At 38.1% G+C, this 25,250-nt stretch overlaps 1 pseudogene; it reads right to left on the bottom strand.

Moving 5' to 3' along the window:
- Positions 1–23,322: 23,322 nt before the first annotated feature.
- LOC111144351 lies at positions 23,323–23,575 on the bottom strand (annotated as a pseudogene).
- Positions 23,576–25,250: the final 1,675 nt, after the last annotated feature.

Below are 25,250 nucleotides of genomic sequence, written 5' to 3'. Positions count from 1 at the left end.
CCTAGGTATCTTACGGTTTTGGGTGCAATTGTAAATGGGATCGGCTCCTTCATTTCTCTTTCTTCTGTCTTGCTGTTTGTGTATAGAAATGCAACTGATTTCTGTGCATGGATTTTATATCCTGTCACGTTACTGAATTCCTGTATGATTTCTATCAGTTTTGGAGCGGAGTCTTTTGGGTTTTCCACATAAAGTATCGTATCATTTGCAAAGAGTGAGAGTTTGACTACTTCTTTGCTGATTCAGGTGCCTTTAATTTCTTTTGTTGTCTGATTGCCGAGGCTAGGACTTCTAGCACTATGTTGAATAGCAGTGGTGATAATGGACATCCCTGCCATGTTCCTGACCTTAGGGGAAAAGCTCTCAGTTTTTCCCCAGTGAGAAGGATATTCGCTGTGGGATTTTCATAGATGGCTTTGATGATATTTAGGCATGTACCCTCTATCCCTACACTTTGAAGAGTTTTGATCAAGAAAGGATGCTCTACTTTGTCAAATGCTTTTTCTGCATCTATTAAGAGTATCATATCTTTCTTGTTCCTTCTTTCATTAATGTATTGTATCATGTTGATTGACTTGCAGATGTTGAACCAACCTTGCAGCCCTGGAATAAATCCCACTTGGTTGTGGTGAGTAATCCTTTTAATGTACTGTTGGATCCTATTGGCTAGTATTTTGGTGAGAATTTTCGCATCTGTGTTCAACAAGGATATTGGTCTGTAATTCTCCTTTTTGATGGCGTCTTTGTGTGGTTTTGGGATCAAGGTAATGCTGGCCTCATAAAATGACTTTGGAAGTTTTCCTTCCATTTCTATTTTTTGGAACAGTTTCAGGAGTGTAGGTATTACTTCCTCTTTAAATGTTTGGTAGAATTCCCCTGGGAAGCCGTCTGGCCCTGGGCTCTTGTTTGTTGGGAGATTTTTGATGACTGCTTCAATCTCCTTACTGGATATGGGTCTGTTAACGTTTTCTATTTCTTAACCTGGTTCAGTTGTGGTAGTTTATATGTCTCTAGGAATGCACCCATTTCTTCCAGATTGTCCAATTTGCTGGCATATAGTTGCTCATAATATGTTCTTAACATTGTTTGCATTTCTTTGGTGTTGGTTGTGATCTCTCCTCTTTCATTCATGATTTTATTTATTTGGGTCATTTCTCTTTTCTTTTTGATAGTCTGGCCTGGGGTTTATCAATCTTATTAATTCTTTCAAAGAAGCAGGTCCTAGTTTTGTTGATTTGCTCTACTGTTCTTTTGGCTTCTATTTCATCGATTTCTGCTCTGATCTTTATTATTTCTCTTCTCCTGCCAGCGTTAGGCTTTCTTTGCTGTTCTTTCTCCAGCTCCTTCAGGTGTAGGGTTAGGTTGTGTTCTGAGACCTCTCTTGTTTCTTGAGAAAGTCTTGTATCGCTGTATTTTCCTCTCAGGACCGCCTTTGCTGTGTCCCACAGATTTTGAACTGTTGTGTTTTCTTATCGTGTGTTCCCATGAATTTTTTTCAATTCTTCTTTAATTTCCTGTTGACCCATTCATTCTTTAGTAGGATGCTCTTTAGCCTCCATGTATTTGAGTTCTTTCCAACTTTCCTCTTGTGATTGAGTTCTAGCTTCAGAGCATTGTGGTCTGAAAATAGGCAGGGAATGATCCCGGTCTTTTGGTACTGGTTGAGACCTGCTTTGTGATCCAGGATGTGATCTATTCTGAAGAATGTTCCATGTGCACTAGAGAAGAATGTGTATTCTGTTGTTTTGGGATGGAATGTTCTGAATATATCTGTGAAGTCAATCTCGTCCAGTGTGTCATTTAAAACCTTTATTTCGTTGTTAATGTTTTGCTTGGAAGATCTGTCCATTTCAGTGAAGGGGTGCTGTTAAAGTCCCCTACTATTACTGTATTATTGTTGATGTGTTCCTTTGATTTTCTTATTAATTGGTTTTATAGTTGGCTGCTCCCATGTTAGGGGCATAGATATTTAAAATTGTTAGATCTTCTTATTGGACAGATCCTTTGAGTATGATATAGTGTCCTTCCTCATCTCTTCTTATAGTCTTTGGCTTAAAATCTAATTTATCTGCTAGAAGGATTGCCACGCCAGCTTTCTTTTGGTGTCCATTAGCATGGTAAATTGTTTTCCACCTCCTCACTTTAAATCGGAGGTGTCTTTGGGTTTAACATGAGTTTCTTTCTTTTTTAAAAAAAGTTTTTATGTATTTGACAGAAAGAGATCACAAGTAGGCAGAGAGGTAGGCAGAGAGGGAAAGGGAAGCAGGCTTCCTGCCTATGGAGAGCCGATGTAGAGCTCGATCCCAGGACCCCAAGATCATGACCTGAGCCGAAGGCAGAGGCCTAACCCACTGAGCAATGCAGGTGCCCCTAAAATGAGTTTCTTATAGACAACGTACCAATGGGTCTTGTTTTTTTTTTATCCATTCTTATACCCTGTGTCTTTTCATGGGGACATTTAGCCCATTCACATTCAGGGTAACTATTGAAAGATATGAATTTAGTGCCATTGTATTGCCTTTAAGGTGACTGTTACTGTATATTGTCTCTGTTCCTTTCTGGTCTGTAGCTTTTAGGCTCTGTCTTTGCTCAGAGGACCCCTTTCAATATTTCCTGGAGGGCTGGTTTGGTGTTTACAAATTATTTTAGTTTTTGTTTGTCCTGGAAGCTTTTATGTCTCCTTGTATTTTCAGTGACAGCCTATCTGGATCCCGTATTCTTGGCTGCATGTTTATCTCATTTAGTGCTCTGAATATATCATGCCAGTCCTTTTTGGCCTGTAAGGTCTCTGTGGATAGGTCTGGTGCCTATCCCTCATTCTATGTACAGACTTCTTGTCCTGAGCTACTTTCAGGATTTTCTCTTTGTCACTGAGATTTGTAAGTTTTACTGTTAGATGATGGGGTATGTACCTATTTTTATTGATTTGAGGAGGGGTTCTCCCAGCTTTCTGGATTTTGATGCTTGTTCCATTCACCAAATTGGGAAATTCTCTGCTATAATTTGCTCCAATATACCTTCTCTCTTTCTTCTTTTAGGATCCTAATTTTTCTAATATTGTTTCATTTTATGGTATCACTTACCTTTTGAATTCTCCCTTCGTGGTCCAGTAATTGTTTGTCTCTCCTTTGCTCAGCTTCTTTATTCTCTATCATTCAGTCTTCTATATCACTAATTCTCTCTTCTGCCTCATTTAGCCTAGCAGTAAGAGCTCCATATTTGGTTGCATCTCATTAATAGATTTTTTGATTTCAACTTGGTTAGATTTTCATTCTTTTATTTCTCCAGAAAGGGATTCTCTAATATCTTCCATGTTTTTTCGAGCCCAACTAGCACTTTGATAATCATCATTCTGAACTCTAGTTCTGACATATTACTAATGTCCATATTGATTAGGTCCCTAGCCATCAGTACTCCCTCTTGTTCTTTTTCTTGTGGTGAGTTTTTCCGCCTTGTCATTTTAACCAGGTAAGAATAGATGAATGAGAGAACAAAAGAGAAAAAGGGTAGCAATGATCCCAGAAAAATATACATTAACAAGGGCACCTGGGTGGCTCAGTTGGTTAAGTTTCTGCCTTTGTCTCAGGTCATGATCTCAGGATCCTGGGATCGAACACTGCATTGGGTTCTCTGCTCAGCGGGGAGCCTGCTTCCCCCTATATCTCTGCCTGCCTCTCTGCCAACTTGTGATCTCTCTCTCTCTGTGTGTCAAATAAATAAATAAATAAATAATCTTTAAAAACAAAAAAAGAAAAGAAAAATATACACTAACCAAATCAGAAGAGACCCAAAACCCAGGGGGAGAAGATCTATCTATCTATATCTATCTATCTATCTATCTATCTATTAGGCTGGTGAATAGAATAGAGTTCAACATTTGATTTTGGGTGTATTTTGGTCTGTTTGAAGAAACTACTTCCCAAAATTTTGAAGAAAGAAAGACTTATATATATAAAAAATAAGGTTAAACATGATGAAGGGCTAGAATACTAATGTAAAAATGAAAATTAAAAATGATTCTAAAAAAGGAACTGATAAGGTAAAAAGTTTGTTGAAAAAAAAAGACAGAAGAATGTGATCAGGCTGGAGACTAGAATAAAGCTATGTGCTAGATTTAGGGTATATTTTGATCTGTTAGAAGAAATTGTATCCAAAATTTTAAAGGAAAAATAAAACCCTATATGTATACAAGATGTAAGGTCAAATACAATGAAGGGATAAAATTTAACTATAATAATGAAAATTTAAAAAGATTTTTAAAAAGGCATTGATAAGATCAAATAGTTAAAATATGTTAAAATAGGAAAGAGGAAAATTTGAAAAAATAAAATTAGGAAAAAAAAAAGATTATGGGGAAGAAGCCATGAATTCTATGTGTTGTTCTGGAGTTCTCATTGATTGATGAACTTGGTCTTGGCTGGATGTTCTTGCTGATCTTCTGGGGGAGGGGCCTGTTGCAGTGATTCTCCAATGTCTTTGTCCAAGGAGGAATTGCACCGCGCTTGCCAGGAGCCAGGTTAGGTAATCTGCTCAGGTTTGCTCTCTGTAGCTTTTGTTCCCTGAATGCTCTTCCTAGAGCTTTGGAGGAGGAAAATGAAAATGGCAGCCTCCAATCCCCTGCCCCATAAGAGTCCAGAGCTCAGGACTCCCCTCCTCAGTGCACCCTCCGAGAAAAACAGTCAATCCCTCCCATCTCCCTGTCTCCAGCCATGCTCCGAGTTCACCCAGCCTGTGACCGATCATTTCTTTCTCTGGCACATGGCCCCATTTGGAGTCTCCAAACCTAGCAGATTCCTGCAGCACCCTCCCACATTGGTCCTCCCAGAGGAGGAGGGTGAGTCTCCTTGTATCTGCTGGTTATTGGGTCCCTGCCCAAAGAGTAGTGGTCCCACTGTGCCTTGCATTACAGTTTAAGGTAACCCTGAGCTGAGAGCGCACTCCTCGGCCCTGTCTACTTCCCTGCTCAGAAACCTGGGGTCTCTGCCACACTCAGACACCCCTGTTCTTTTTGTGTCCCTGTGGGTCCTGAGACCAAACTGTCTCTGCAGGTGCTCCACCTCCCACTTAGCCTCTGAATGGACATCCCTCAGTGGAGCAGACTTCTAAAAGTTCTGATTTTGTGCTCCACTCCTCTACCACTTGCTGGGAGCTGGACCCTCCCCCCATGGTCTATCTTTCCCTCACTTTGGATTCACTTCTCTGCATGTCCTACCTTCTGGAAAGTGGTTGATTTTCTGTTCCTAGAATTGTTGTTCTTCTTCTCTTCTATCTTCTGTTGAGTTTGTAGGTGTTCGGAATGGTTTGATAACTATCTAGCTGAACTCCTGGGACCTGATGAAATTAGGTCTCCACTCCTCCACTATCTTGTTCCTTCTCCCAAGAAGTTCTTCTCACACTGAATTTTGATCATTAGAATTAGGGAATTGTTTTAATGACTGTCACAAGGATGGAGCAATCATGTTTGGATTTGTGTAGAAGTTGGAGCTCTTTCTTGTAAGTTTGCCCCTTTGCAACTAACACAAATGAGTCCAGTTGAATTGCAAAGAATTTTTTTTCTATCCTTATTAATAAAGAATGTAAGACAGTGGACCAATTTTTAAAAACCCCATCATGTGACACCTGTAGAATATTTGGTATACTTGGATATATTTATGTTTTGATAACCCTTTTCAGTTGAGTTTGAATGGCAGGAGAAGTTGGAACCTAATTTTTTTAGAGTAGGATTTACTCCTCTGAACTCAAATCCTAATGATTTTTTAAAAGACCTGGGATTATTTCCAAATTGAGATCTGATCTCCTTAAATGTCAAGTTCCCTTTTACATTCTTTCTATCTCTTCTGATCCCATTTGTCTCATCTGTGCTTGACTCTTCACCAAATCACCACCCTATCTGGGCTTTGGAATCCTCATCTGTAAAGTGGGAATAATGACAGGGTATACCAACTACTGTTTTCATGAAGATTTAACAAGAGCCACTAAAACACCCTCCTGATTTGCAGTCTTGAATTTCCTTCTCATGCTCTTGCCACTAGCAGCGCAACTCATCCTCATCAATGTCCAGGCAATTGGCTGAAAGCTATTTTTTGAGAGAAAATGATAGATAAGAACCAATAACCTTTCACTTATCCATTTGTCTCAAGGGGTCATACATATTCCAGCAATTCATCCACCCATGTAATATCTATTGCAATGACTCTCTAAGCATTGAAATTAGATCTGTCTCAGGGCAGGGTTTTCCAAACTATCCAGCTCTTATGCACTTTTTCAAATACAAATTTTAGATCTATTCTTACATAATGTGATTGAAGATTTCTGGGAGGAGAGGGTGCTGGCATCAGAATTTTAAATGAGAATCCCCCCAGGAGCACTAAGACTAGGTCAGGTTGGAGGTGTTGCCTGAGGGTGTTGCTGTGCCTTATTAAACACAGCACTGATTTCTGTTGTAATAATGTCTGGCTGTTTTGGTCTCTTGGTACAATCTGGTTTGAATGGGACTGGGCAGCCAGGGGGCTGACTTTTATTTCACTGTGAGCCCTACTTGGAGGACTTCCTTCTTGTGTATTTTCTCAGCTGTGAGAATGAAAACAAGGTAGCTGAGCAAAGAGTTGGTGTTTAATCATAAAAGCACCCATATTGTAACAAGGGCTTTTTGCACATTCATTGGAGGTTTCTCAGAGAACATGTTCAGAAGGAGCACGTCCTCCTGCTTCCAATTCTGCTAGCCATTCTTCTCTATGGATATTCCTAGCATTTTAGAATTGCTACATTAAGTGACATTAGGATGGGTTGAGTGAGTCCCACCCACTGTGCTCACTGTCACCCTCCCTGTCAACTCATTGCTTGAGATGAATAATGGCCCATAGGTAAACTACATGCAGGACTTGGTGTTGAACTTTTCTCGTGTTCTTTGATGTTAGATGACCTTGGTGAAACGATTTGGGGAACCACACTGATCTTCACAGGTTACATCCCAGGCTCATTTGGCAGGTGGCAGCTCTGGGCACTGTTCCCACCACCACACATTCTCAGGCTTGGTCTCAGAGACTCCATGTTGCCTGCTGGGCATTGCAAAGGGCAAGCTGACCTTTTCTGAACTGATGAAGGGTAGCCTCAGAAATTGCACTTGGGCCTGGAGAGATCTGGGATCCAGCAGCACTTCTGTGATCTTGTGTGTGTGGTAGGGAAGTGTCCAAGCCTTATGGAGCACCCTCACCTGTGAACAAAGTGTGAGGGGCATAGAGCCTCCATCACAAGGCTCTGAAGATTGAATAATACAAGGTATGCAAAGCACCTGGAAGACTGCCCAGCTAGTGGAAAAAAAACAAAAATTCAATTGCTTCTACCATGACTAAGTTTATCAATTCTTAGATGTACATAATTTTTTCATATTTTTAGCTTCCTCACAGATGAGGATGTGTCTCACAATTGGTGGCATGCCACAGTTTAACTGGCAGTGCTTTTTCTTCACTGCACATGAAGAAGTGGCATATTCTATAGTTGATGGCACTTTAGGTTGGATGGAAAATGGCAGCAGCCATCACTGTTATTATGATAGTACTTGGATTGTGTCCCATAGGACCATGTGTCTTCTCTGATGAAACCATTTAGCAATATGTAGGTCATTTCAAAAAATTTTTGGAATCACGACTGGCCAGTGAACTTTGTCTCTCTTTCATCTATTCAGTGAATCTGCAAAATGACCCAGAATTCCTAATTGTGGGTGCCGGCTTGGAGAGAACACTCTCCACACATTGAAGTGCCGAAATTTCTCTCAGGAAGAGTTACTTGGTCTCCCTTGTAATAAAACACACTCTAGTTACAGTAAAAATGAGGTGTTTTTTTTTTGCCAATGAGATTGACTTGGAAGAAGCAGTACCGTAATATGGAGAAGAGATGAGACAGTGGGAATGAGGGGACTATTGCACACTGCTGTTGGGGATGTACTTTTTTAGGGAATACTTTTTGAGATGTCTACCAAAATTAAAATACACATACTCTTTCTTTTTTTTAAGTTTTTATATAAATTCAAGTTAGTTAATATATATGGTATGCATAATCTTTCACCCACCGATTTCACTTGGAAATTACCTTATAGATATACTTGCTTATATGCACAAAGATGTTCATTGGAGCAGTGTTTTGTGTGTGTGTGTGTGTGTGTGTTTGAGAAAGAGAGAGAGAGAAGACATAACCTAATTTCCAGAGTAGAGGAATATTTATTATGTAGATTGTAGATGCCTGGTACATCCATTCAGCAATTGCCAGAATGAGGGGGACCTTGTATCTTGTACCATGCAGTAGCATCCATCATGTATTGATAAGAGAAAAAAGGGACATTTTTAAAATCATGTTGAAATAGGTAGCAAAAATGGCTGAGAGACAAGAAAGTGTTGAAAGTGGTTATTTGGGTGAAGTAAGGAAAGAGAGGAGTGATTTTACCTTTCATGTTATTTTCCTCTCTGCTATATGTGGATTTGTTTTAAACCAGGATGCATGCAGTATATTTAAAATAAAATCCTGATTTGAAAAATGCCCCACATGATCCCTCTTTCTCCCAGTACACTAAAAAAAAAATTCCATTTATAAAAATTTGATTTATTCACTCTTTTCTGGAACACATCTACTCCATTAAGGTACACGAATACAGTTAAATGACCCATTGCCAATGGCTTTCAATAAGGACTTTCTTCTCCACTGGCCATTTCCTCTGCTTGGAGACTAACAAACTTCCAGGGAATTAGGATCTCCCAACTGAAGTGATTAGAAACCTTCTAACACTCACAGTGCAATTAGGTTCATTTGAAATGAATCTATGATGGGGCGCCTGGGTGGCTCAGTGGGTTAAGCCTCTGCCTTCGGCTCAGGTCATGATCCCAGAGTCCTGGGATCGAGCCCCACATTGGGCTCTCTGCTCAGCGGGGAGCCTGCTTCCCTTCCTCTCTCTCTGCCTGCCTCTCTGTCTACTTGTGATCTCTGTCTGTTAAATAAATAAATAAAATATTAAAAAAAAAAAAAGAAACAAATCTATGATTACAAAAGATTGAGGACTCTATCCCAATTTGGATTGCAGAAAGGATTTCCCAAACCTTACTGATCATATTAACTCTGTGGTGCTTTTTTTAAAAGAGAGACTCCTTTATCCTTTCTCTTCCATTCTGACCTAATAAATCAAGGTTGGTGTCCTGAACCTTTTTTTTTTTTCTTAATTTCTCAAAAGCCAGGTTAGGGAACTCCTGTCTTGTACCATGTGTCTTCTCTTTCTTCGAAATTACTATGTGATGTGCAAGTTATTCTCCCTAGAACGGGTGTTCCTATTTATTGGCTCAGTAACTGGGAACATGTTTACAGTTGCCAGTTTATTTACATGCAGAAGGAATGCACAAGTGAGAATGGTATTTCGTAAGCTTCTCCAGTAGAGTTTTCAGTTACAGAAAACGGCATCTTAGAAGATCGCAGCTATGACATCTGTTGAGTGAAAATGATGGGAGGCGGGACTGATGAGAGCTGTTTGAAGAATCACTTTCCAACAATCTAAAGAAACAAAGAGCTTCTCAAGGCAGTCTGGGTGGATGTAGGGGCCCTTGCTGAAATCGTTTCCTTTAATGCCTACCTTTCGTCAAAGTTTTGGTTATGGTTCTCTTCATAGAATGGACATCGAGCTTGAAGAAATTCAGCTTGGTCTTGAATGTACATATCTTTTCCCCTCCAAACTATGTCACCTAAAACATTATCCAGAAGTTGGTTTGAACTGGGCTTGGCTTTAAGAGAACTTTAAGAGACTTTAAGATCTTTGATTTGTCAACCCCCCCCACCCCCCGCAACTAAATGCTACTTCCATGGAGACGTAATTTGATTTTCTTTGGCTCACAGTCATTGAAAACAAAAATAATGCTTTCATGCTGAAAAAATTGTGCTGACCCTGCCTGTTTCTCTAGATTCATCACTCACTGCCCCCAGTGTTCATGCATCCCTAGCTCTGACCTGAACTGTTTGTCCTTCCACAAATGCTCTGAGCTACTCCATACTCTGTGCCTTTACCCATTGCTGTTCTTTTGTTCTTCCTTGTCTTTTTGGCTTGGCTAACTCCTTCCCTTTAATTCCAAAATCAACCTCTCTGCACCCGTCTGATCTTGTCATCAGTAATTATCATTTTACTCTCTAAAAAATTCTATTTCTGTGTTTGGATCTGCACAGAAGATCTCTGGACAATGTATTAAAAATTAATAACAATTGTTTGGGCAACTGAAGGACTGGGAGACAGGGATGGGATGCTTCGTTGTACATATACTTTTCATTCCTTTTGAACTTTTGTACGATGTAAATTTATACCTATCCCAGTCAATGAAATTCAAATTTAAAAACAATAACAAATCTCAGCTGCAGAAGAAATTCTATTCTATACTCTTCTCAGATTAACATATTTTAGGCATATTTCCAAATCTGTCTCCTTTAAAAAAATCTTTATTTTTAATTTCACAAGTAATATGTAAATTCTCTCCATTGTAAATGCCAATGCAAATTAGTCTTTCTGCTACCAGCCTTCTCTAACATGATACTCATGTAATTTCCATTCTGGTCTTAAATATGTTTTAAGTTGAATATTAAAAAAAAAACCCCAAAAACCTCTGGGGTGTGTTACAAATCTGAAGAGGGTGAATTGTTTACAAAATGTGGACTCAAGGGCACTTTTAAATTAGTAATGTTGGGTTTTGCTGGAAGGGTTTATTAGGGTGACCAGCTGTCCCACTGGCTGGACTTTCAGTGTTAAAACTGGGGAAGCCCGTTCAAAGAGGGATGCCTGATCAGTTAGAATGGACACTGGCCCAGTGAAAAGGGATGCCTGATGTAAAAAGTCATACTGGGTGCTAGTGCATGGCAACTGATTAGCAGCCCTGGTTTTATAGCTCTTTCCTTAAATTTCCAGAAGCATTGTTCATCAACTCAATGACATTTTTAAAAAGACCTTAAATTCTACTTTAACTTTCATAATGAAATAAGTGGCATAAAGAAGAAATTTCTATGACATTTGATGCTGTTATGTTCTTAACTGAAGCTGGGAGATTTATCACCTTTAATGGTGCATGCAAAGTAAATCTTATTTTTAACTCTAGATTCAAAAAGAAAATATACCATTCTGACAATTTTTTTTTCCAAACAGTCTAGAAGCACTGAATACAATTGTATAGTAGGGTAGAAATAAGTAATTAAAAAGTAAATTAGCAGATGAAAATAATGAGTTTGTGAGTAGGAGAGGCAGCAAGACCTATAAAAAGTACTCACGCTGAGAAGAAAGTGAAGAAGATTAATTTCAGTTAGAAGTTGATGTAAAGAGCTCATGCCATTTTCACCTAAAATGGAAATCACGCTGAATAAGGCTATGCTAGACTTTATTGACCAGTTTTCTCTAGACCAGTAATCTACGCAAGAGTGACAGCAAATAAATGTGGCAGAGCAAAATAAAGAAGTTTTTCAAAATAAATATCTTTAAATAGCAGTAAGCTAATTAGTTAAAATAGCAAACAACTCTGAAAGCTAGCCGATGAAGAATTTTACCTCTTTGAAGCTTTTTTCTCCTATTCACAATTTCATTTCCTCATTTCAGGAACCTACAAATAAAGGAAGCAATTTCATATATTCTGTGGATCTTTGCAAAAAGATGAAAGCTACAGACTGGAGGCTTTGTACACAGATGGGTTAGGTAGATCACATAAAACATTTTAAAATGGTTTACTTTGGCCATTTCTGATGGTTTGGGGTAACCAGAGTAGGAATTCTTTAGCTAGAAATCTTTCTGGAAGGACAAAACCAACTAAAATTTAGGAACTGTCTGCGAAGTTTTGGGTTCACATATCCATGTATGTTTTTCTGCAGGAAAAATCCTCAGATTTCTTTGAATTTTCAGAGAGTTCTGTCATCCCTATAGTGGACAAGGGCAGGTTGCCCCAGGAAGGGCCACTTTGGCATGAAGATTATACTGAGTTAAAAGCCAACTGAAACCCAGTGGATTCAGGAAAAGCTCTTTACCTCCACCCTCAAACACCACCAAAGAGTTTAGATAGAGAAATTGCTGCAGGAAGAGAGTTATCACCACGGATAACTGCATTTTGACAGAAAGTAGCTGTGGGAAACCAGGAGAAACCTAGCAAAGCCTGTTTGATCAAAGTCCTCTATGTCCCATTGTTTCTGAGTGGCCTGGCAAACATTTATTTACCAAACATTTACTCTTTTTCATCTTCCTATGAATTGTGTTCTGCCCCTTTGAAATCTCAGACCCCAAGACCCATTTTCTTAGTTCAGAATGACATATATACCTCATAATGCCTGTCTTTGGAGTTTCCATGTTTGTGTGGATTCACTTTATGTACACGATTAAATTTGATTTTCTCCTGTTAATCTGTCTCATGTCAATTTGCTTCTTAGTCCAGCAAGAAGTGTCATGAAAGGAACAGGAAATTCTTGCCCTCCAAAACCTCCCATAATGTTTAGAATAAACTGAAGTGCAACGGAAAAAAGTTCTCTGTCTCTATCTCTGCCTCTCTCTAATTTTTGGCAAAAGGGCTTTCTGTTTGCTTTACTTGCAAAGGGCTGAAAATCCAACTCTATAAGCAGAGGAGGGCCGCTACTTTCATTCTTTACTCATTGGTGACATAGATAAAATATATCTTACAAATAAGTAGATAGGTAACAGACTCACATATAGATGGTTTGTTGTTTGCTGGGAATGGTTTGGCAAATTTGCACAGGGGTTAAAAAATCTTCAGGGAGGAAAGACATCTAGATTCCCAATACTTTTCTTCTCCAGTTTAATATAGCATTTCTAATGGACTAGGAGGGCCCTGCCGATGAAAGCCTGCTGCCTGGGGGGGATTAAAAAAAGGAAGCCCTCTTCAAAGATGAAAGTAACCTTCAGTAAGAGTGAAGTCTGAACTGGTGAATCAGACTCCATGTGATGTCAGAAAAAATATCCAAAACTTAAAAATAAGGAAGAGATATCTCAGCGTTCTTCAATAAGGTATTGGGTCGACTTTCTGCTGTCAAGGCCATTTTATGACTCATGGGAGGGAGACGTTACCTTGGCCAGATTGCTAAGTTAAGATGGCTTGGCCAGATGAAATTAAATTCTCTCTGGTGGAATAGATAATCATAAAGGTTATACTTTTTGATCCTGTGGCATATTAACTAAGATTTACGTAAAATTCGCAAAACATAAAGTTAACCATTGGCTATTTCAAAGCGTACAATTTAGTACATTCAGAATGTTTTGCAACCATCGCCTCGATCTATCTAAAACATTTTCATCACCGCAAAAGGAACTCTGCACCCATGAAGCAGTTAGTCCCCATTCTACCATACTCTGAGCTCTGGCAACTGTGTATCCGCTCTCTGCTTTTGGATTTGCTTACTTTGAATCATATAGTCTATGACTTTTTGTGTCTGGATTCTTTTACTTGGCATAATGTTTTTGAGTTCCATCCATGTTTAGCATTTACCAGTGCTTCTTTCTTTTTATGGCCAAATAACATTCCACTGTATAGATACACCACATTTATTTTGTCCATTCGTCTTTTGATGGCCATTTGAGTTATTTCCAAGTTTTGGCTTTTGTGAACAGTGATACTATGACCATTCGTATACAAGGATTTGTTTGAATACCTGTCTTTAATTCTTTTGGGTATATACCAAGGAGTGGAATTGCTGGGTCATACAGTAAATTTATGTTTAACATTTTGATGAAGTGCCATACTGGTGTCCACAGTGGCTATACTGTTTACATTCCTAATGGCAACATACAAAGGTTTTAATTCCTTTACCTCCTTATCAACACTTACTTTCCATTCTTGTTTGGTTTGGGGGGTTTTTGTTGCTGTTGCTATGGCCAACCTAGTGGGTAGGTTCTCATTGCAGTTTGATTTGCATTTCCTTAATGACTAATGACACTGAACATCTTTTCATGAGCTTTGTAGATCTTTGGAGAAATGTCTATTCAGGTCCTTTGCCCATTTTTAAATTGGATCATTTGTGTTTTCATTGTTGTATTATAGGTATGCTGTATATGTTATGGATATTAAATAACCTTTATCAGTTATACAATCTGAAATATTTTCTCCCATTCTGTGCTTTGTCTTCTCACTCTCTTGATAAAGTCTAATTTATCTGTTTTGTCTTTTGTTGTTTGTGCTTTTTGTGTCATATTTAAGAAATCACTTCCAAATCCAAGGTTATGAAGATTTACTCCTATGTTTTCTTCTAAGTTTTATAGCTTTAGTCTTTTAGTCTTTGGCCAATTTTGAGTTAACTTTTTTTTAACATAAACTCTATGGCCAATGTGGGGCTTAAACTCATGACCCTGAGATCAAGAGTTGCATGCTTTACCGACTGAGGCAGTTAGGCGCCCAAGTTTTCAGCTAATTTTTGTGTATGATATGAGTTAAGGGTCCAACTTCATTCTTTTGTATGTGGATAACAAGTTGTCCCAGGACCATTTGCTGATGAGACTGCTTTCTTCATTGAATGGTCTTGGTCTACTTATCAAAAATCAATTGACTATAGATGTATGGGTTTATTTCTGGACTCTGTTCAATCCCATTGATATATGTATGATATATATATATCTATTTATGCCAGTCCCATACTTTTTTTAAGATTTTATTTATTTATTTGACAGAGATCACAATTAGGCAGAGAGGCAGGCAGAGAGAGAGGAAGGGAAGCAAGCTCCCTGTTGAGTAGAGAGCCCGATGTGGGGCTTGATCCCAGGACCCTGGGATCATGACCTGAGCTGAATGCAGAGGCTTAACCCACTGAGCCACCCAGGCACCCCTAAAGATTTTATCCATACTTTTTTGTTACAATGTTTCCTTGTTCACATGCCTAAAATCTCCACTGTAACACTGTGGCCATCCTCTTAGCTATGCCAAAGATGTGGACAACTCCTGACTTCTCTTCTTTGCCCACATTTTCTGTTCAATCCCTGAGCAGACCCCTCTATATCCCAAGGCACACAGAAGTACAGAAGTAGGTGACTCCAAGGTGGGGTTTGCAGCTGACTGATGGGCTTAGACTTTTCCCATTTTCCCACTCTTTGATCCACAGTGTATCAGAGACTTCTATTCCTTCAAGGTTACAAGATGGCTGTTATATTAGCAAAAAAGGAACAGTGTCCAAAAGCAGGAAGGGAGAAAGAGATTCTCTCATTCATTTCTCTCTTTATCCCAAGAAATTTCCCCTTCAAGTCCCATTGGACAAGAATGGGTCACATAGCGACACCCTAATGTCAAGAGGCTCGGAAATGGAGTATCAGGATTTTCAGCTTCCCTGGGAACATGGAGAAAACTCTGTGGCAAGAAATTAGGGTAAGAAAATGACTGTTAGGTTGCCAACCAAGAGTGTCTGCTTTCAGACACAATGGTAATACCACTTCCCATTATATACATCTGTCTTTACATCCTAAATGACCATGCTTGAACAGGCTGGCGTATTTTGTTAGGAGAAAATGAATTTGCTTAAGGATGCTACAGGCTGCTAGCAAATCCTTGTGTGTCTCACTGACCACCTCATCATACTGAGTCCTGGTTCAGTATTGCTGTGGCAAGGGAGCCCTATGTGTCTTCCTCCTTTGGGCTTCTGGAGAATTCCTGATCCCCTCAGAGGCAATCTAATTTAATTAATTTCATAAAGGACAGCACAGAAGAAGGTTGTTATTGTGCTGCAGTGCTCTGGAGGTAGCTTTGTATTTGCTTAGTTTTTTTTTAAGTTTGATTAAAAATCCAATAAAACAAACAAGTTATAATGTATAATTATCACTAATCTCAGAGAAGATTATTTTCATGGACTTATGAAAAAAAAAATACTCCAGTAATCTTGCCCAGCCTTGCATTATAGAGGCACATTCATTGAGGAGCTCTTCCTTGTCTCACTTCAAGATTCTACTCTGCCCCAATATTAGAAAATTTAACTTTTTTTTTTACACAAGTTCCACCTTTCTGATCAGTTGTTTTTTGCTCAGACTTAAAACGAAAGAAGTATTGTTTAGTCACGCACTTTGGTTGTCAAAGAAGACACAAATAATACATAGTTGAGAAAGTAAAAAGTGAAAGTGCCCACTTTCATCCCTGCCCCCCAGCCACTCCCCTCTCCTGAAATACCCTTCCTCAGAGTTGTCCACAGTTAATGGTTTCATTCCAGATCTAGGCCAATACAAAGAAATATAGGTGGCTATTGACCTGTGTGTTTCTTAAAAGTTGTATTTCATATTTTTCTCCAACTTTTTTTCATTTAACCATGAGTTCTAGTCAACTTTCCATAGGCTTATGCATAGATTTATTTAATTTCTTATCATATTGTATTCCACATATTGTACTTTTTACAATTTTCAAAATATTTTCATCTCCTCACTCCCCTTTTTTTTTTCCGTAGAAAATAACTCCTGTTGACTACAAGTTTAATGATCTTTAAAGAGTCTTTAAAACAATTCTAATAAAGTTTAGGAGTACTAATGTCTTGATGGAACACAACCTTCTCTAGCATGGAACTGGGTGGAAGAAGACTATTTATGATTTTATAATGATGATGATTATGATAACTCCTACTCATGTTTATACATTTTAAGATAATTTTCTATAAAGGATCTCATTTAAACTCCCTCTAATGATATTTTGCTCTGGAAATGCCTGCAGATTCTCCTGATAACACCATTTTTATTGTAATAAGGTCCTACAATATGAGCTGAGAACAGCATGATAATGCTGTTATTACTACCCACACAATTATTATTTAATAAAGATGAAAATTAATAGTTCCAGCTATTACTACTTCATGCCCAGTCTTACGTATCTTTGAAGGTAAGCTTCATGACTATATCCTGCTGTTTTCTCCTTCTCGGCTTCAAAATACTGAGGAAAAACTGACAGGATTAAAGGGATAAAGGCAATTCTACAATTATAGTGTTGGATTTTAATATTCCATCACAAGAATTGATAGAAGAGCTAGACCAAAAAATTAGTAAAGATGTGGAAAACTTGAACAACATAATCAACCACCTTGATCTGATTGATATTTATATTACTATAGCAGGCACTACAGAATACATATTCTTTTTAAGGGCTCATGATGCATTCATAAAAATAAACCATAAGCAAGTTCATAAAATAAGTCTCAATAAATTTAAAGGGAATTAGATCATACAGTTTGTTTTCTGACTATAGAGGAATTGAATTAAAAATTAATAACAATACAATATTCGGAAAAACATTCAATACTTAGGAATTAAACGACTACTTCTAAATAATTCATGAATCAAAGGAATCACAGGAAAATTAGAAAATATTTTGAGTCATGTGATAAAGAACACATAACCCATCAGAATTGGTGGGAAGAAGCAAAAACAGCATTCAGAAGGAAAGATAAAGCTTTAAATACTTATTTTAATAGCCAAATGTTGTATATTTGCAAGGAGCTAGATTAAGAGCAAAGTAAACTTCAATAATAAGAAGAAAAAAATCAGGACAAGAGCAGATCAATGAGGGACCCCTGGGTGGCTGAGTCAGTTAAGCATCTGCCTTCAGCTCGGGTCATGATCCCAGAGTCCTGGGATCAAGCTCAGGGCTCTCTGCTCAATGAGGAGTCGGCCCCTTTCCCTCTGCTCCTTCCCCACACCAATCCTCCCTACCCAGCTCTGCTCTCAATCTCTCTCTCAAATAAATAAAATCTTAAAAAAAATGAGAGAGAGAGAGAGAGAGAGAGCAGATCAATGAGATAAACAATAAGGGAAATTAACCAGTCAAAAAGTTGATTCTTTGTAGTCAACAAAATTCACAAACCTCTAACTACGAACGATCAAGGGAAAAACAAAACAAAAATCACCAATATCAGGAATTAAATAGGTGTTTTTGTTATAGATCCTATAGGCATTAAAAGGACAATTTAATGTTATAAACTTTATGCTAACATTTGACAAGCTGGATGAAAATGAGAAATTTCTTAAAATATACAACTTACTAAACTAATACTAGATGAAACAGAAAATTTCAATAGCTCCATAGCTATTAGAACTTAAATACATTACCAAAAATCTTCCCACAAATAAAACGCCCTCTAGGCACAGATAGTTTCACTGGTGAAATCTACTAAACATTCAAGGAAGATATCAAACCACTATTACACAATCTTTATCAAGGCACACAGGAGAGAATACTTCCTCACTCAGCTTATGAGGCCAGCATAACCCTAACACCCAAACTCATATGCACTGATAAAAAACTCAAAAGAATTGATAGAAAAATCCTTAGCAAAAAATTACCAAATCAGATGCAACCAGAAAAAAAAGGATGAGGTATCATGACTAAGTAGCATTTATTCCAGGCATGCAAGATTGGTTTAACATTAAAACCCAGTTGATGTCTCTTTTTTCTTGCCAGACTCGATACCTCCACTTCTGCCAAGAGCTACCAAGGCAGACAAGGTAGAGTCTTGTAGGAGAGGCTGAACGACATCACATGTCCTGGTTTAGGAAGCTTCTTTTTCCCCCAAGGGCTCAGAACTCTCCCTCACTCAAGACAAGAAAGCTAGGATCTTCCCAGTAGGGGAGTTGTCAAATGACAACAGATTTTTCATCTGAAACCATGGATGCCAGAAGAAAGTGACATTATTTTTGAGATGCTGAAAGAAAACAACTGTCAGCCATGAATTCTAGATCTGTTGAAGCTATCATTCATGATTAATGGGGAAATAAAAATATTTTTAGTCAAAGGAAAGCAAAACAAATTTGTAACTTGCATATCTACCCTTCAAGACAAGTTAAAGGAATTTCTTCACATGGGAAGGAAATGATAAAAGAAAGAATCTCGGAGTATCCAGAAAGGAAGAAGGATGAATATGGATACACAAAATAGACTAATCTTTTCATGAGTTAAATAAGTAATATTTGACTATTGAAAAAAATTATTATATAATTTGATGTCCAAATCAATGATATTCAAAGTGGGGGAAACAGGAGGTTCTAAGTAAATTAAGATTTCTACACTCAAAAGGTAAATTGTTGATAACAATAAATGTTACATGTCACATATGTATATTAAAATACTCAGAGTAACCATTATGAAAACTGTAAAATATATGAATTTAAAAATACTGTAAATAGGACTTGGATCCTATTTATAGTATCGAATCCTAAAAAAATTCCAAGGCACAGGAAATCAAAAAAGATAATCACAGAAATGAGATTTAGGGCAGCTGTGTGGCTCAGTTGGTTGAGCAACTGCCTTCGGCTCGGGTCTTGATCCTAGAGTCCCTGGGGTCAAGTCCCACATTGGGCTCCCTGCTCAGTGGGGAGTCTGCTTCTCCCTCCGTCCCTCCCCCGCTCATGCTGTCTCTCTCTCTCTCATTCTCTCTCAAATAAATAAATAAAATCTTTAAAAAAATGAGATTTAAAGGAAACATAAAGAAATAATAAAAAAGACAGACTTCTGTGATCACATAATTACCTTAAATGTAAATGATCTCAATACATCAATAAAAAGATTGGTAGAGTCTGTAAGATCCAACTATAAGAAATTCACTTCAGGGTGAAAGTAAGAAGAAGAAAAAGTTTTATCATACAAACCATCAAGAGTGGCAGGAGTGTCCATATTATCTGATAAGGTGGATTTGAGAGAAAGAAAATTACTAGAGACAAAGAGGGCGTTACATAATGATAAATGAATGAACCCACCAAGAAGATATAAGGATTCTCAGGGTGTATGCACCAAACAACAGAGGCTCAGAATATGTGGAATAAGAATTGATAGAACTGAAAGGAGAAATAGACAAATCCACAATTATATCCCTTCGTGGTGCATGTTACACATGTTAATTCTTTTTAGAGAGAGAGAGAGAGGAAGAGGGAGGAGAGAGAGAGAATCTCAAGCAGGCTCCATGCCCAGCTCCATCTCACAAACCTGAGATCATGACGTGAGCTGAAATCAGGAGTTGGACACTTAACTGACTGAGCCTCCCGGGTGCCCCACACATGCTGCTTCAACAACATAATCAAATGACAGAATCTTATCGATGTACACAGAACACTCTACCCCCAAAGAGCAGAAGAGTCCATGGACCATGCATCAAAAGAGGCCATAACCTGGCCTTATAAAACAAAATAAAATGAACAAACAAACAAAAGCCACTTCAACACATTTGAAAGAGTTAAGATCATATAGAATGTAAATAATTTGTGACTCAAGAAGTCTCAAAAAAAAAAAATCAACTTAACTCAGTGAAAATAAAAACAACAAAACACAGTGTATGTAATGAAGCTAAAGCAGCGCTGGGAGGGAAATGTATATCCCTAATATTTATACTAAAAATGAAGAAACAAAGAAAGATCTGAAATCAATAAACTACATTCCTACCTCAAGTAATTAGAAACAGAAGAACCAAATAAACTCAGATTAAGTGGGTGAAAGGAAATAAGAAAGGAGTAGACAGCCCTGAAATTGAAAGTGGACAATCGAGAAAATCAATGGGAAAAAAGCTCATCCTTTAAAAAACATAAAATGGATAAACCTTTGGTAAGAGCGACAAAAATAAAAATATACCAGAAAAAGGGGTGCCTGACTGGCTCAATTTGTGAAGCATGCAATTATTGATCTCAGAGTTGTGAGTTTAAGCCCCATGTTGGTGTAGAGATTACTTAAAAAATAAAATATTAAAAAAAAATATATATATAGGGCACCTGGGTGGCTCAGTTGGTTGAGCAACTGCCTTTGGCTCAGGTCATGATCCCGGACTTCCAGGATCGAGTCCTGCATTATGCTCCCAGCTCCTTGGGGAGTCTGCTTCTCCCTCTGAACTTCTCCTCTCTCATGCTCTCTCTCACTCATTCTCTCTCAAATAAATAAATAAAATCTTAAAAAAAAAAGATATATATATATGGCACCTGGGTCATGCCAGTAGGCTAAGCAACTGACTCTTCGTTTCTGCTCAGGTTATGATCTCGGGGTCATGAGCTTGAGCCCTGCCTCAGGCCCTGCACTCAGGAGAGTCTGCTTGAGATTCTCTCTCACCCTTTCCTTCTGCCCCTCCCCCCATGTCTGCACTTGTGCATCACTCTCTCTCTCTCAAATAAATAAATAAATCTTTTAAATATACATATATGTATAAAAGAAAGAAATCCCCTATATTAGCAATGAAAAAGGGGATATCACTACAGATTCCACAGCCATTAAAAAGATAATAAGAATACTGTGAACATCTTTATCTTCATAAATTTGACAATTTAGAAGAAATGGACCAATTCCTTAAAAACCACAAACTGCCAAACTCAACCAATAGATAATCTGAATAACCCTGTAAGCATTAAAGCATTTGAGTTCATAGTTTATTTTTTGTTTATTTTTTTTTTTAAGATTTTATTTATTTATCTGACAGAGAGAGATCACAAGCAGGCAGAGAGGCAGGCAGAGAGAGAGAGAGAGAGGAGGAAGCAGGCTCCCTGCTGAGCAGAGAGCCCGATGTGGGGCTCGATCCCAGGACCCTGGGATCATGACCTGAGCCGAAGGCAGTGGCTTAACCCACTGAGCCACCCAGGCGCCCCATGAGTTCATAGTTTAAAAGCTCCTGAAAAAGAAATCTCCAGGCCCAGATATTTTCTGTGGAAAATTCTATGAAACCTTGGAAGAAGAGTTGGCTCCAATTTTATGCAATCTATTCCAGAAAGTTAAAGAGGAAACATTTCTCAATTTATCGTAGGAGGCCAGTATCACCCTGATACCAAAACCGGATAAAGATAGTACAAAAAAGAAAACCACAAACCAATATCTCTCATGAATTAAGATGTAAAAATCCTCAACAAAATGTCATCAAACCAAATCCAACAATATATATGGGAAAAAAATTATATGCCATGACTAGTGGATTTATTCCAGTTATGCAAGCCTGGTTCAACCTTTAACAATTAATCAATATAATCTGCTGCTATCAACAAACTATAAGCAAAAAATTAAAATCCATATTTATTATATATATATAATATATTTATAATATACGTGAAATGTATTTTTATGTTGGCTGCAAATGAGAAAATAAAATTAAATTCCTAGTGCGGTACTGCTCCCAAATACAAAATACTTAAAATGTACCAGTGATATCCAAGACTTTTACATTGAAAATACTGATGAGATTTTAAAGAAGATCCAAATAAATGGAGATATATATATACCATATTTATGGGTTATAAAACTAAATGTTAAGGTCAATTCATTCCAAGTTGATCTACAGATTAAACAACATCCCAATCTAAATTTCAGTCCTCTTTTTTAAAGAAATCAACAAACAGGCCTTTAAATTAAATGTAAATACAAATGCTCTAGATTTGTCAACCCAATTAAAAAAAAACAAAACAAAACCAAGGTTGGAGGCCTTACTCTTCATTGGATAGGAGTGCTTCTATGCTATTTCTGTTATTGTACTCATCATGTTTTACTGTAATTATTATTAGTATTATGAATGTTCCTTGAGAATAGGGACAATGTCTTAATCATCTCAGTCTTTTTTTTTTTTTTTTCCAATACTGTATCCAGCTTTGTTAAGGACAGTTTTCATAAACAGTCACGGTATTTCAGGCAGGGCATGGGCAGACCATCATTAATAGTATACAACAACTTTCAAACTCTCTTGTTCAGTGGACTACCAAAATAAAAAAGCCACTATAAAACCCAATGAAGTCTTCATGTGAATCTCTGAACAGGGAAAGTTTAGAGTGAGGGTTGATGTTTCACATGTAGCATATTGTCCAACAAACTTCTCACAAGCCAATCCTGACTTTCTGGAAATGAAATGAAGATGGCAGAATTATCCACCTGAAGATCCACAAGCTAAAAAAGGAGCTCTTTGGAGGGATGCCATCTTCATGGTGACACTGGAGAGTCCAGATGGCCTGACATACTGGGAGTCAGGTTTTGGGGTCAGGTTCCAACAGGTTTCTGGGTTTAAGGGAGTCAAGTCTATGGTAAAGGCAGAGAGGGAGAAGAGGACATAAAAAAATGAATTTTAGTTTTTCCTTACCACAAGGCTTTTGTGCCAAGGTGGCTAATGTGTGTCAACATCAAAGAATCCCTTCTCCTGGGAACCAAGAGGAAGTTTCTCAAAAGTAGAAGGAAAAGGTATTTCCCCCTGTCAATCTAGCTTTGGAAATATTCTACTAGTATGTCCTTCCTCCGAAAGAACTATGAAGTGTGTGCTAACAATACAGCCTAAAAGAGAAGTTAAAACAAAATTCTGCATTTTTAGAAAACTTCATTAAAAAATAGGATTTCAAACTGTACAGTCACCACAAGTACACAGGTATCACTTGGCATCTACAGCGCCCTCAGCTTTCTGTGCCTGGTGTGTTTGGCATCTCCATTTCTGCAGGGTTATTCCCATCCTTGCCAGCATCAGCTTTCCCCCTTTCCCTTTGGGCACCTTCTCTTCCCTCTTTGCAGGGGCATTTTTAGGCTTGGACTCTGGCTCTGGAGAAGCAGATTTATCAGATAACCTTAAAGAACTTCACCTTGGCCTAATTACTTGGAGCATCCACTTTGGCCTTTCTCTTGGGCATGGGGACGATGGGGGAGATGTAGGTGCTGGACACAGGGATGCAGTGGTGCGGGCCTTGGTCAGTCTGGGGGGTTCTGGCCTCTTCTTCATGCTGCTCCCAACATCTTTGGCTTAGTCACTTTTGTCTTAACACAACATAGATGTTTTCAGTAATATGTTTTGAATTACTTAAAATATTGATCATTTTGTATTTATATGATTTTAATTTGAGAAAAAAGGAAGATGGGCATGTAAATCACTCAGCATGTGGATAGGAGTTTCTGGTGATAGCATCAGAAAAGTAGCCAGCTTTTTCTCTTTCGAAGAGCAAGGTCTAGAATCTTGGGACTCTGGTTTCCATTTAACACGTGGGGAACTTCCCTGGAGGTAATTCAGTGAGTATGGTTTTACATCAAGGAATTACTTGGAATATGCCTTTAGCCAATTCCACATTAATTATTCACGGAAATTATTGCTTGCCAATTTTCATCTTTGTTTGTATTGGCTCTGATGATTCTGAATATGTATCATTCAATTCTTCAATGTGAAACAGAGGGACCCTTTTCAACATTTAAGGTGAACTCCTCAGTTCCAAGTAACATCAGCCAATGGATTTTATATCTTGCCAGTTCTCTAATACTTTATTCTTAATCCACAGCCCTTTGGAGTTTTATAAATAACTTTGATAAATCCAAAAGGCCATCCACTTTCTCGTCACAGAAGTTGCAAATTGGTATTGGTCCATGTGTGTGTATTTCCAACCATTTTTCCTACCCAAAATTGTTTGTTTGCAATGAGATTTGGTACAGTTTAGTGTCCTTTGAGATTACTCATAAAGGCTTTTGAAATTGTTTGTTGTTTGATTGTTTATCTTTGGGAAACTTCATAGCACACCACTGAAGTCATCCCAGTCAAAGCCTGTTTTTCTTTCCATTAGGTCATCAAGGACAGCACCAAATCAAGTATAAGAAGTAGCTTTTTCCTTCTATAATAAACAAAGATGCTCTTATTTGATTTCCTGGGTTTCTCATTCTCACACTTTCTGACCCAGAGTATTTAAACACTGTGAAGGTAATGCAAAACAGATAATCTGTTCAGATAAATAGATCCAACATTGTCCACTCCAAGGGTGGTTATGGGGGACACAGACAAGATATGGGCTTTAAATTATCAGAGTCAATCTCACAGGTAGCATCTACAGGTTTATGCTATAGTCTGTAGGGAGTGTCTAGCCAGTCAATGTTTGCTAAACATCAGTAACATGCTGTGTTCAGTGATATGAAGATTCCAGGCATGAAAAAGGTAAGGTTCCTAGACATATGTATGCAAATAAGGCAAAGAAGTATGTGATAAGGATCAATGGAAATGTATGAATTAACCCCCTTTTAAAAAAGATTTTATATACTTATTTGAGAGAAAGAGAGACAGACAGGCAGAACACAAACATGTGGAAGGGCAGAGGGAGAGGGAAAAGCAGACTCCCCACTGCACAGGGAGCCTGATGTGGGGCTCCATCCCAGGACACTGGGACCATGACCTGAGCTGAAGGCAGAGGCTTAATGGACTGAACCACCCAGACACCCTTGAGTTAACACTGTTGAACTGAAGGGCAAAAGAAACTTACAATCGGTAGACACTACAAGACTTCATAGAGGAATATAGTATTTGAACTGGGCCTTGAAGGAGGGTAAAAATAG

The sequence above is a fragment of the Enhydra lutris genome, unplaced genomic scaffold (genome assembly GCF_002288905.1).
Source record: "Enhydra lutris kenyoni isolate GAN:26980312 unplaced genomic scaffold, ASM228890v2 scaffoldscaffold10, whole genome shotgun sequence".
In the NCBI taxonomy this organism is placed as follows: Eukaryota; Metazoa; Chordata; class Mammalia; order Carnivora; family Mustelidae; genus Enhydra; species Enhydra lutris.
The sequence above is the reverse complement of the archived record's forward strand: the minus strand, read 5'-3'. Positions and strand labels throughout refer to the sequence as shown.